This window comes from Oncorhynchus masou, chromosome 33 (genome assembly GCF_036934945.1).
Source record: "Oncorhynchus masou masou isolate Uvic2021 chromosome 33, UVic_Omas_1.1, whole genome shotgun sequence".
NCBI classification, from domain to species: Eukaryota; Metazoa; Chordata; class Actinopteri; order Salmoniformes; family Salmonidae; genus Oncorhynchus; species Oncorhynchus masou.
This window is the reverse complement of record NC_088244.1, coordinates 42051794-42065857: the sequence shown is the minus strand read 5'-3', so window position 1 is coordinate 42065857 and position 14064 is coordinate 42051794.

Here is a 14064-nt window from a genome sequence, read left to right as displayed (position 1 = left end):
GAGTCTGGCTGACTGGCAGATCTAGAAGAGTCTGGTTGACTGGCAGATCTGGAAGAGTCTGGCTGACTGGCAGATCTGGAAGAGTCTGGCTGACTGGCAGATCTGGAAGAGTCTGGCTGACTGGCGGCTCTGGCTGCTCCATACTGACTGGCGGCTCTGGCTGCTCCATGCTGACTGGCGGCTCTGGCTGCTCCATGCAGATTGACAGCTCTGGCGGCTCCTTGCAGACTGGCAGCTCCTTGCAGACTGGCAGTTCCTTGCAGACTGGCAACTCCATGCAGACTGGCAACTCCATGCAGACTGGCAACTCCTTGCAGACTGGCAGCTCTGGCTGCTTCATGCAGACTGACAGCTCTGGCTGCTCTATACAGACTGGCAGCTCCTTGCAGACTGGCAGCTCCATGCAGACTGGCAACTCCTTGCAGACTGGCAACTCCATGCAGACTGGAAACTCCTTGCAGACTGGCAGCTCAGGCTGTTTCATGCAGACTGGCAGCTCCTTGCAGACTGGCAGCTCCTTGCAGACTGGCAACTCCATGCAGACTGGCAACTCCATGCAGACTGGCAACTCCTTGCAGACTGGCAGCTCAGGCTGCTTCATGCAGACTGGCAACTCCTTGCAGACTGACAGCTCTGGCTGCTTCATGCAGACTGGCAGCTCTGGCTGCTCTATGCAGACTGACAGCTCTGGCTGCTCCATGTAGACTGGCAGCTCAGGCTGCTCTATACAGGCAGGAGGCTCCGGCAGTGCTGTAGAGGAGGAAAGCTCTAGAACCGCTGAACAGGCGGGAGACTCCGACAGCACAGGAGAGGGAGAAAGCGCTGGCTGCGCTGAACAGGCGAGGCGTACTGAAGGCCTGATGCGTGGTGCTGGCACTGGTGGTATTTGGCCGAGGACACGCACAGGAAGCCTAGTGCGGGGAGCTGCTACTGGAGGGCTGGGGTGTGGAGGTGGTACTGGATAAAGGACAGGCACAGGAAGCCTGGTGCGGGGAGCTACTACCGGAGGACTGGTGTGTGAAGGTGGCACAGGATGGACTGGACCGTGAAGGTGTACTGGAGAGCCTGAATGCAGGACTGGCACAGGACGTGCAAGGCTAGGTAGGTACACAGGAGGCTTAGTGCGTGAGGCTGGCACACTTTCCACCAGCCGACTAACACGCACCTCAGGACTAGTATGGAGTGCTGACCCAGGTGCCATTAAATCCCCGACACGCTCCGTCGGACGAATATTATACCTAAAGCACCAAACTAGCAACTCCCTCATTAATCTCTCCTCCAATCCATTAACTCCTTCACAGTCTGCTTCGCTCACCTCCAACACTGGTTCTGACCTCCTCCTTGGCTCTTCACAATAGACAGGGAGAGTTGACTCAGGTCTGTCTCCTGACTCAGCCACTCCTCCTGATAGCCCCCCCCCCCAAGACATTTTTGGGGCTGCTTTTCGGGTTTCGCTCTGCGCCGCCGTGACTTTCTTTTCGACTCCATTCTTCTATAGCCCTCTTTGCACTGCTCCAGCGAATCCCAGGCGGGCACCGGCACTCTCTCTGGGTCGGCCGCCCACCTGTCTATTTCTTCCCACGTCGTTATATCCATACTGTATTCCATTGTGGGCTGCTCCTGTTTCCATCCACGTCGCCTTGCTGCCTCCTCATACCAGCGCCTCTCCACTTCAGCCGCTTCTAATTCCTCCTTAGGGCGGCGATATTCACCAGGCTCAGCCCAGGGTCCTTTTCCTTCCAGCTCCTGTTTCCTCTTCGCCTGCTGCACCTTTGGGCGGCTACACTCCCCTGGTTTAGCCCAGGGTCCTCTTCCGTCAAGGATTTCCTCCCATGTCCAGGAATCCTTAATACGCGGCTCCTCTTTGCGCTGCTCCTGCCTGTTGACACACTGCTCGGTCCGTGTTTGGTGGGTGATTCTGTAACGGCGTTCTTCTTTAGTTGAAAGAGAGTGGGACCGAAATGCAGCGTGTAGGTTACTCATGTTTATTTAGTGAAGACAAATGAACGAACTATAAATGAACAACTAAATAATACAAAACAACAAACGGAACGTGAAACCTATTACAGCCTGACTTGTGAAACTAACACAGAGACAGGAACAATCACCCACGAAATGTAAAGCGAAACCCAGGCTACCTAAATACGGTTCCCAATCAGAGACAACGAGAATCACCTGACTCTGATTGAGAACCGCCTCAGGCAGCCAAACCTATTAAACACACACACCCCTAATCAGCTACAATCCCAACTACTACAAACCCCAATACGAAACTACAATACATAATAAACCCATGTCACACCCTGGTCTGACTAACTAATAAACTAAAACACAAAATACTAAGACCAAGGCGTGACATGAACGGAGTACTCTCTTGAATTAAAGGCTGTTACTTGACTTTTAAGACCGGAGCTCTGTCCATTCTTATAAAATAAGGGTCTTACAAACCCTTATGCATTGACAGAGTGTTTAATTTTGATTGGGAATTAAAACAGAGGAATTAAATTCCTTCAACAATTGGTCCTTCGAAGCCGGATCTAAAATACCCGTCTCTGCCATCTGGAGGTCGTATGCCGGAAAAATCGTGCACATAATTTAAAGACCTGGCCCCGGAATGGAGATTAAAAACAGGCCGGTATACACTACAGATGGCAGATACGGTGACTAGATCCAAACGAACCGTGCATTTCCCAGTCGGCAGCAGGTCACTATCCTTTATTCTCAAATTTGGGAGGGATTATTCAGGATATTTATTGATTAAAATGTAATAAAGGAGTTGGATTTGATCAATAATAGGTGCTGGAATATTCTGAACAAATAAAATGGGTTTCTACCTTGGGTTTTAACCAAAATCGATAGGAAGGAAACAGGTCTGAAATTGACCTGTGGTAAGGTGCACTACCATAAATAAACTAGAACTTGATAAATCCTGGTTTTGCAAGCCAGAAGGTTATTAAGGAGAGATATAGTACGCATTGGAGAATTAGGACGCTTGTTCCCATACAAATAGGATAGCCATTAATTTAAAAAACATACCTAAATAAAGTTTGAACCCGAGTAGTTTATCTGTATATGGGAAGTAGTCTGACTATCTAGAAGTAGCAGATAAGATATATATATAACAGGTGAGGATAAATTAGGCTTGGTGAGAAGGCAGGGTAATTCTAGGCGAACAGAATAATTTAACCTGTACAATGCTGAAAGAAATTAATTTCAAAGGATGAGGTTAACTTAGTCTAGAGTAGTGAGATATGAGACATTAACGTTGAAAGTCCCAAAAAGAATATCCTATGGGTGAAATGTGATGTCCGATCAAAAGTCTTCTATAGACGTGGTTCACATGAGAGGTTAACTTAGTCTAGAGTAGTGAGATATGAGATATTAACGTTGAAAGTCCCAAAAAGAGTATCCTATGGGTGAAATGTGATGTCCGATCAAAAGTCTTCTATGGACGCGGTTCACAGGAAGGAAAATACATACTGATTATTTTTAAAGAGACACACACATAGTCAGACAGAAAAGGACTAAAAGTAACTAAGTAACGGTAAATTGCAAATTCGTAGAAAGACACGCACATAGGATTTAAAATTAAATATAGAAAGGCATAGATAAGTGATTAAATACCATAGCTAAGTAACGGTAAGAATGGGTGGAAATTCCTCAAATGAAGCGCCGGAACTAACGGGAGACGAGCGTTATATGCACAGAGAGACAAGAGAAACATTGATTTCGGTCTAAGATGGAGAAAGAAATACGATTTTGATGGCCGTCTAAATGTAGAAAAGCTGGAATCACTTATGAAACAGATACATAAGGAATGTGGAAATAATGTGATAAAGCAGAATAAACAGGGGTTATACACAGCCGGAGTTTGGCTTTCGGAAGCAAAAAAGAGAATTGGACGCGCAGGAAAAAAGGTTAAATCTGACAAGACTCAAGAGGCGCTGCTCTCCGCTCCCGCAGATAAAAAAGTTAACCAATTGGATGGAGGTGAGAGTAACACTATATCTTCCTCGATTATACCAACAATACAGAGATAGTCCAGTCGACGAAATAGTGGTTGTAAGAATACTGCTGCAGGAGCTACCTGTGAAATTACCACCCATGTATGTGGATCCCGCTGAAGCCGAGGGAGGTATAATGGAGTTAGAGAAGGTATAATGGAGTTAGAGAAGGGAATAAAGTCGAGAAAAGTGGATAAGGTGAGTCAAAAGAAAAATATAAAATGTTTTAATTGTAACACAATTGGACATTTCGCTCGGGAGTGTAACACTCCCTGCAAACGGTCAACAAGGTTTTAATTTAACTGTGGGGAAGGTCAGATGCGACAATCGGGTAAAAAAAAGGTAGGGTCAGATACAAAGACAGTGAAATTAAGGAGAATCCTAACTGAGGGAAAACTTTGGGTCGTTAAATTAGAACTATTTTCTGTTGTCCAGAGGCCGGAGTTACAAATTTAAACAGAGAAGATGGGTCTATTTGCGGAGAATCTTAGTCAGTTCCAGTGTAGGTAGTATAGTGGTGAGCGCAGCAGTCTTACCAACGGCAATCCACGGTTTGGTTCCCAGCCGAGGCGGTTAACTAAAACTGATATTAGATTGTAATTCACCTATTTGCATGTTTTGCCGGAAAAATACGATCGCCAGTGTTTGTCTAAATTAACTGAACGTTTATTATGTGTTTTAGATTGAATTGAAAAAAGAAGGCATTAAAAATAATGGCGAGACAATTTCGAGGTAATATGCTATTTTGCCCAAAATGATCTGGTGGAATAATGTATTGAGATGGGAGTCGTATTTAAATAAATGTATCATAGAAGAGAAAGTCACCTAAAGTTAAATGTAGGGAATAACGGAGAGATAGATACAATTTCGTGCTATCCGGATGTCATAGCGCTTTATGTATCGACTGACATATGATAAATTTAGCACAAAACATGGTACGTTTAATTGTTAGGGTATAGTAAGTTGAGAAGTTTGGTTGGTTTTACTCTGATGATTGGAATTTAAAACTGAACTCAATCTGAATAGGGAATATATATTTTACAGAGGAAGGCAGATTTGTGGCGTCGTTTTCTGAAAAGATGCTACAGCCAGCAACGGAATTGCTAGACACTCAATGGGGCTACATAGTGCAACGCTTTGGACTATAAAATAGGTAAGAATAGTTTAATCATGAAAAGTTGTGATTGTTTTCCCAAGTATTGATTTTTGGTTAGGTAACGCCAGTGAATTCGAACAAAAAGTAATGTATTCTAAACATTATCTGTTTTCCGTTTTCATTGCGGGGAAAAAATAAAGATTTAAAACAAATGATGTGAAGGGATTATCAGAATTATTAGGTTTCGTTGTTGTAGTAAAAGTTTGGGCTAAAGGGATTTCCCTGTTAAAAAAACAACGAAAAGACAATTACGATGTATGTCCATCGAAATGTTTTGTAAAATTAGCGAATTTAGAGATATTGGTTGGTGTTGGTTATAATTCAAGATTCGAACAGATGTGATAAATTAGGTTTGGTTTATCGAACAACAATTATTTAAATTCATTGCCGAGGTTGAGCGCTTGTTGATGACGTCACTCGCAAAGCACTTTTGGTCGCCACATTATGTTGTGACTGGGGGGTAACGGAGAAAATTGTTTGTCTTTTAGAAGGAAAATGTGTGCATTATTGGTTCGAGTCACTTTTCAGAAGTTGATAAAAATTACAAAATATATTTTTTTAAAGTAATTTGAAAGTCGCCAGGATAGTCAGGAAAGATGCTAAAACTAGCAGCTGATACGCTAGGTAGGCATCATAAGATTTGTGGTGTTTATTTGGATTGAATTAGGCTATGAGAGAGGGAGGCTGGATGTCTGAATCGTGAAACATCGTGATAATGGATTCTGATGGTTGTCGATTCCAGGTTTGATTGTTTATGTAACACCATTGAATTCGAGCACTGTTTCCATTGTGTGGAACCATGTTAGGGTATTTAAAGTTTGAAAAGCAGCCTCTATAGAAAAACATAACTGCATATGTTTCGGGAAATTAGTTGGGTTGAGTTTGGTTGTTCGAGCTTTGCCCCTGATACGTAGACATTTGAGAAAAGGGTAAAAGATAAGTCACATTACCGGACACCAGGTCCGCAGGATGTAACATCCATAACAAGGATGTTAAAATTAAAATTTCTCCCACAGACCCTACCCAGGGCCTGCTTGATCAAGAAACAAGCCCAGGGGCTTTGTCTATAGACTCTGATTCAAAGGTTGCGAAGAAAAAGTTTAAACACTTTGTTAAAGCCAAGCCCACTCAAAATCTGAAAAGTCGATCTGCTTCCACCTTGAACAGAAATGACACATCACCACTAAACATGAATCTAAACGCCCATACCTGGAAACAGTCCTAGAGGAATTCTTAACTTGTCATGTGCTCATTGATTCAGGTGTGACAATATCACTCATCTCTCAAACATTGTTTGATGATCTCAAAAGAGCTTTGAAGCCAACTAAACGTTGTTTAAAAGTGGAAAGATGCGACACTACACTTCGAGAGGTCACTCAGACTACCTCGCCTCTCACATTGAGTCATGCTGAAACTATACTTCCAGGACGTATCGCTCGTTCACCCTGTGTATGTTACCAGCCTTGAATCTGTACCCCTTCTACTTGGAGCAGACTTGATGGATCGGTTACTCCAGTTGATGGATTGGAAGACCAACCAGGTATGGTCACAGGCTACAGTGCCTTCTCCACTGACCACACTGTCCTCCCCTAATGCTAGCTGCAATGCAGTCATTCACGAGGGCTATCCGTTGAAAGCACCCCTTGGGAAAATGACATTTAGAAACCTCTTGTTGCAGAATCTGATCCAAGAAGATTTTACGATATCTCAACACATTCCATCAGCCAACCTGATTGACCATCATGTCATAATTTCGAGCCAGCTGTCTCTGTGAATGAGCAACTTCCTTCCTCCTTGCAGTTGTGCAATACGGTAGTTGAGATAAACTTCTCTTGCTCTTCGGACACTTCCGTAAGCACTGCGGCCGTCTCAGCAAGAAAAACATTGATGCGCAGAGCATACTCTGCTTCCGATGATACATCTTCCGCTTTGTGGGAACTGACCCGATGACTCCCACTGATGAAACACTTTGCGATATCACAGACCGATATCCTCGTCTCAGTTCGCAGGTACTGAAGAGGTTGAACACATCTAAGATAGTACTGAGGTGTACCACACTGGTCGTAAAGGAAGTCCAGTGGACTTGTCCACCTCCAAAACAAATGGCAACAACAATCATTCCTTGGCATGTGTAGTAGCCAGAACAAGACAACTAGTAAGTCAGTCCAGCAACAGTCAGTCCAGCAACACTCAGTAAGAGGATTAGTAACCTCACAAGTTAAATTGCTATTGATAATAGCAACATAGGAGTCACTCAGGGTGCAACACGGGGAAGGGAATCTCCATTGCACTCTTCCAATGGTTAACACACGCCACTAATAAATAGAACCTTCCGTTCAGGAGAAAAGTTATTAGAAGTCATGAACCATAATCACACCGCGTACGACTGGTTCCATTCTTAGAGAGTACTTCCGTCATGAGGTTAGCTCCTCCATGGATAATATAGCTATGAAGTAGAATTCTACATACCTACTGCCACTACAATAGTGGAAGACAGCAACTTGTAGTAAAACCACTACAGACTCCCTCGACACCAATTCTGACTGACAACCAGGCATTGACCTGAAAATGACCTGACTACGCCAGACTCATTCTGAACAAGTTGTAATCTTCCAGGATACTTGGTTTTCTTCCCTTGACATGTGCGCTTGCGTAAGCATAAACACACCTGCACAACGGAACATCCAATTAGGATTTATGATAGGATCACTTAAGGGTCCGAGCAAAATTCCAGCCTTAGTAAAGTTGAACGTTTATTTTGAGGCCTTTGACTCTACAGCTACAGCACTCACCAGTTTTCTTCCCAGAAGTCCAGTATTTTGGGACGACAATTTGAAGATAGACTGAATGAGTTACATGAAACATCGAGAGATTTAAAACAAATGATGTGAAGGGATTATCAGAATTGTTAGTTTTCGTTGTTGTAGTAAAAGTTTGGGTTAAGGGAATTTCCCTGTTAAAAAAACAACAAAAAGACAATTACGATTTATGTCCATCGAAATGTTTTATAAAATTAGCGAATTTAGACATATTGGTTGGTGTTGTAAATTATAATTCAAGATTCGAACAGATATGATAATATGAATTATAGAGAAATGATTTTAGAAAATAGCATGGCATATCACTTAATCCGGCATAGCCAAAGACACGACACACCTTACACAACACACCTTACCTATGCCGCTCGGCCATCGCTCATCCATATACTGCACTTATATGTATGTACATATTCTCATTCACCCTTTTATATTTGTGTGCATTAGGAAGTTGTTGGGGAATTGTTAGATTACCTGTCAGATATTGCTGCACTGTCGGAACTAGAAGCACAAGCATTTGGCTACGCTTGCTTTAACATATGCTAACCATGTGTAAGTGACAAATAACATTTGATTTGATTTGGATACAACTTAGGCTCGAAACCCATTGTAAAGCTAGGGGTTATTTGTCCACTTTAGTTGTGATACAAACCTTATCAAAACATATTGGCCTATGGGCTGGGCTACATGAGGCATGCAACTATGATTTGAAAAAGTTGCAGAAAAGAAAAAGGCATGCCCTGTTTCTTGTCTTACTGCACACAAATATTGTCACCCATCAGACTATTCTTGAGTTAGTGTCTTTACATATACTAAATAATATATGTGGAATTAGTTTTGATTTAGAATGGACCATTATCATGCACTTGTCGGAACAGGGGCATGGGTAAATAAATAAAAAATAATCTGTGCACTTAAATAGCGACTCTTTTCCTGTGGTTAATTTTTATGCCAGGCAGGTAGGCTATATTCCTGTTGTAAAGCGCAGCAATGTGCTTAATAATAGGAAAGTTGATAAATATAGTAGGCCTAGCCTGTAGAAATCTGATGGGATCCTCATTTTAATAGAGGTCATCAAAACTCTCTTTTCTCAGGCAGTTGCATAGCCTACAGAAATGTTGTGCACCATGAGCTTATAGGCTCTCATAAAGTGTTTGATTAGATTTTTGATGACATTGCATTGATGTCCGAGTGATTCGAGGGACTATAGAGTGCTGACATTTTGTGCACAAATTTGTTTACATTGCTGTTAGTGAGCATTTCTCCTTTGCCAAGATAATCCATCCACCTGACAGGTGTGTCATATCAATTAGCTGATTAAACAGCATGATCATTACACAGGTGCACCTTGTGTTGGGGACAATAAAAGGCCACTCTAAAATGTGCAATTTTGTCACACAAAACAATGCTACAGATGTCAAGTTTTGAGGGAGCGTGCAATTGGCATGCTGAGTACAGGAATTTACACCAGAGCTGTTACCAAAGAATTGAATGTTAATTTCTCTACCATAAGCTGTTTTTGAGAATTTGGCTGTACGTCCAACCGTCCTCACAACCGCAGACCACGTGTAACCACGCCAGCCCTGGACCTCCACATCTGACTTCTTCACCTGCCAGATGGTTTGAGACAAGCTACCCTGAAACTGATGAAACTGTGGGTTTGCACAACCAACAAAAATCTGCACAAACTGTTAGAAACGTACATCTTTGTGCTCGTCATCCACACCAGGGTCTTGACCTGATTACAGTTTGGTGTCGTAACCGACTTCAGTGGGCCACTGGCATGCAGTGGGCCATGCAGACAACGTGTGTGGCGTTGTGTGGGCGAGTGGTTTGCTGATATCAATGTTGTGAACAGAGTGCGCCATGGTGCTGGTGGGGTTATGGTATGGGCAGGGATAAGCTACAGACAATGAAGACAATTGCATTTGTTTGATAGCAATTTGAATGCACAGAGATACCGTGACGAGATCCTGATCCATTGTCGTGCATTTCATCTGCCGACATCACCTCATGTTTCAACATGATAATGCACAGCCCCATATTGCAAGAATCTGTACATAATTTCTGGAAGCTGAACATGTCCCAGTTCTTCCATGGCCTGCATACTCGCCAGACATGTTTGGGATGCTCTGGATCGATGTGTACGACAGCATGTTCCAGTTCCCACCAATATCCAGCATATTTGCACAGCCATTCAAGAGGAGCGGGACAACATTCCACAGGCCACAATCAACAGCTTGATCAACTATGCGAAGGAGATGTCATACTGCATGAGGCAAACGGTGGCCACACCGGATACTGACTGGATTGCTGATCCAGACCCGTACCAACATATGCATATCTGTATTCCCAGTCATGTAACAATTTATTTCAATAGACTAATTTCCTTATATTGACTGTAACTCAGTAAAATCTTTGAAATTATTGCATTTTGCATTTCAATGATTTTACTGAGTTACAGTTCATATAAGGAAATCAGTCTTTTGAAATACATTCATTAGGCCCAAATCTATGGATTTTACATGACTGGGAATACAGATATGCATCTGTTGGTACGGGCTTCGCTCTCGGAGGAGGGCACACTGGACGAGGAGTAGAAATGATTTGAACGTTCTGACCTTACAACGGCAGTCAAGCACCCAAGCTGGCTAGCTTGCAAGCTGCTTCCAGACACAAATGACACCACTCTTTTATTTGCTCTAGCAGAGCTGGTTAGGCAGTTTTCATGTTATTCAGAGTGTTGGTGACTGTAACAGTGCTGCTGGCAACAATTGAATTATACTTTTTTGCTGACACCGGCCATTCATCATTCATTATTCTGTGCTCTGGTACACTCAGACGAGAGTGCTCTGAAATCGGAGTAGATAGCCAGAGCGAATTTACAAAAGCACACAAATTAATGTCCATTGAGAATGCACAACGACTATACCATTTAATAACTAAGCTAATAATGACAGGAATAATCAAGTCAATAAATGTTGGGTAGTTAGCCTATAGTTAATATACTGGCAAGTTTGATGTATAAGCAGCCAACTAACATTAGGTAGCTAGCTAACATACCGGAACATACTGCTGTAATGATATGCTATGTGGTTCATAAAGACAGCATAGCTAACAAATTGTCAGAAAACATAACGTGTAAGGTAACTTATTTGTTAAGTCATTACTTTATTACATTGCTTAACATTTGTCATAATTAGTTAAATACAATGAATTTGTATCCACTCTGGTTGTACTTTGGCTGCATATTTTCCGCCATTTTCTTCAAATCTGAAAATTCTGTGAAGCCACGCCCATTTCCTGAAGAATTGCATTATGGGACCTAAAGTACGGAAATTGTGTTCTCTGCGTGTATACTTCATATTTTGGTGACCACGTGTAACAACACCTGCACAGGATCAGTACATCTGAACATCACACCTGCGGGACAGGTACAGGATGGCAACAACAATTGCCCGAGTTACACAAGGAATGCAATAGTCCGCAATAGGCTGAGAGAGGCTGGACTGAGGGCTTGTAGGCCTGTTGTAAGGTAGGTCCTCACCAGACATCACCGGCAACATAGTCGCCTATGGGCACAAACCCACCGTCGCTGGACTAGACAGGACTGGCAAAAAGTGCTCTACACTGACGAGTCACAGTTTTGTCTCACCAGGGGTGATGGTCAGATTCACGTTTATCGTCGAAGTTATGAGCGTTACACTGAGGCTTGTACTCTGGAGCGGGATCGATTTGGAGGTGGAGGGTCCGTCATGGTCTGGGGCGGTGTGTCACAGCACCATCGGACTGAGTTTGTTGTCATTGCAGGTAATCTCAACGCTATGCTATGTTACAGGGAAGACATCCTCCTCCGTCATGTGGTACCCTTTCTGCAGGCTCATCCTGACATGACCCTCCAGCATGACAATGCCACCAGCCATACTACTCGTTCTGTGCGTGATTTCCTGCAAGACAGGAATGTCAGTGTTCTGCCATGGCCAGCGAAGAGCCCGGATCTCAATCCCATTGAGCACGTCTGGGACCTATTGGATCGGAGGGTGAGGGCTAGGGCAATTCCCCCCAGAAATGTCTGGGAACTTGCAGGTGCCTTGGTGAAAGTGGGGTAACATCTCACAGCAAGAACTGGCAAATCTGGTGCAGTCCATGAGAAGGAGATGCACTGCAGTACTTAATGCAGCTGGTGCCCCCCCCCCCTTTGTTCAGGGACACATCATTCAATTTCTGTTCATCACATGTCTGTGTAACTTGTTTAGTTTTGTTCAGTTTATGTCTCAGTTGTTGAATCTTGTTATGTTTATACAAATATTTACACATGCTAAGTTTTCTGAAACTGAACGCAGTTGACAGTGAGAGGACGTTTAAATCCACAATCGCTCTATAATCGCACTATTCACTTTTGTGTCTTACTATCTGCAAACAGCAAGTTGTTGCTAAAATAAATAATGTTACCCACTAATGCTAATTGCTAGCTAAATGTAGTTAGTCAGCGAAAACGTAGTTAGCTCTCTAATAGAGCCCAATACCATTGCTATTGTATTTTAGCTACTCAAAGCTACAGTAAGCGAAAACATTTTAATTTAACATGAATTAGGGTCCACTTGGTAAAAGCTGCCAAACACTTTGGTTCCTACCCTGTCACAATAGCCCCTCCCTGGCATTTTCATTCGTTATCAACAACACTGTTTTCAAAGTGCCCACTATATTCCAACTTTTGGTGGAAGTTTTATTGAGCTATATAACACAATCAGAATGGCCAAAGCCCCATTAAAAAGGCTTTGAATGCATTGTCACTCTAGGGCCATGCCCTACTCATAACGCATATTTAGAACTTTTATTATTCAACAACTGCAAATATTGTCAACCTTTAAAAAAATATTGTGGTGATATTTTAGCCATATCGCCTGGTCCTAACCCCATGTTCCTCAGCTCCACTCTCTCCTCCCCCACCATGTCTCTCAGCTCCACCCTCTCTTCCCCCACCATGTCTCTCAGCTCAACTCTCTCTTCCCCCACCATGTCTCTCAGCTCCACTCTCTCTTCCCCCACCATGTCTCTCAGCTCAACTCTCTCTTCCCCCACCATGTTTCTCAGCTCCACTCTCTCCTCCCCCACCATGTTTCTCAGCTCCACTCTCTCCTCCCCCACCATGTCTCTCAGCTCCTTCAGCTCAGTCCAGATGTCAAGCTGGTTGGTCAACTGTTCAACATCACTCTCCCTGCACGCTCTCCCTTCACTGTGACCCTGTTGAGTGATGTCATTCTCTCTGACCCCGCCACTTTCTCCCCGAGCCAATGCTACAGCACCCTCCATTCTGAAACAATGCCTCTTAAGAACTAAAGCAATCTACTGGGCTCAGTCCTCATCTTTATATGTTTACATTGGTCTTGGTGAACCAATACATGGGAAGTTGAAAAGGTGACATCAGTGCAACATACACTACATGACCAAAAGTATGTGGACACCAGCTTGTCTAACATTTCAATCCAAAATCATGGGTATGAATATAGTGTTGGTCCCCACTTTGCTGCTATAACAGCCTCCACTCATCTATGAAGGCTTTCCACTAGTTGTTGGAACATTGCTGCGGGGATTTGCTTCCATTCAGCCACAAAAGCATGAGTGAGGTTGGGCAATGATGTTGAGAGATTAGGCCTGGCTTGCAGTCGGCGTTCCAATTTATCCCAAAGGTGTTCGATGGGATTGAGGTCAGGGATCTGTGTGCGGGCCAGTCAAGTTCTTCCACATCGATCTCAACAAACCATTTCTGTATGTACCTCACTTTGTGCACCGGGGACATTGTCATGCAGAAACAGGAAAGGGCCTTCCCCAAACTGTTGCCACAAATTTGGAAACACAATCATCTAGAATGTCATTGTATGCTGTAGCATTAAGATTTCCCTTCACTGGAACTAAGGGGTCCGAACCATGAAAAACAGCCTCAAACCATTATTCCTCTTCCACCTGACTTTATAGTTGGCACTATGCACTGGGGAAGATAGCGTTCTCCTGGCATCCGCCAAACCCGATTTGTCTGTTGGACTGCCAGATTGTGAAGCGTAATTCATCACTCCAGAGAACGTGTTTT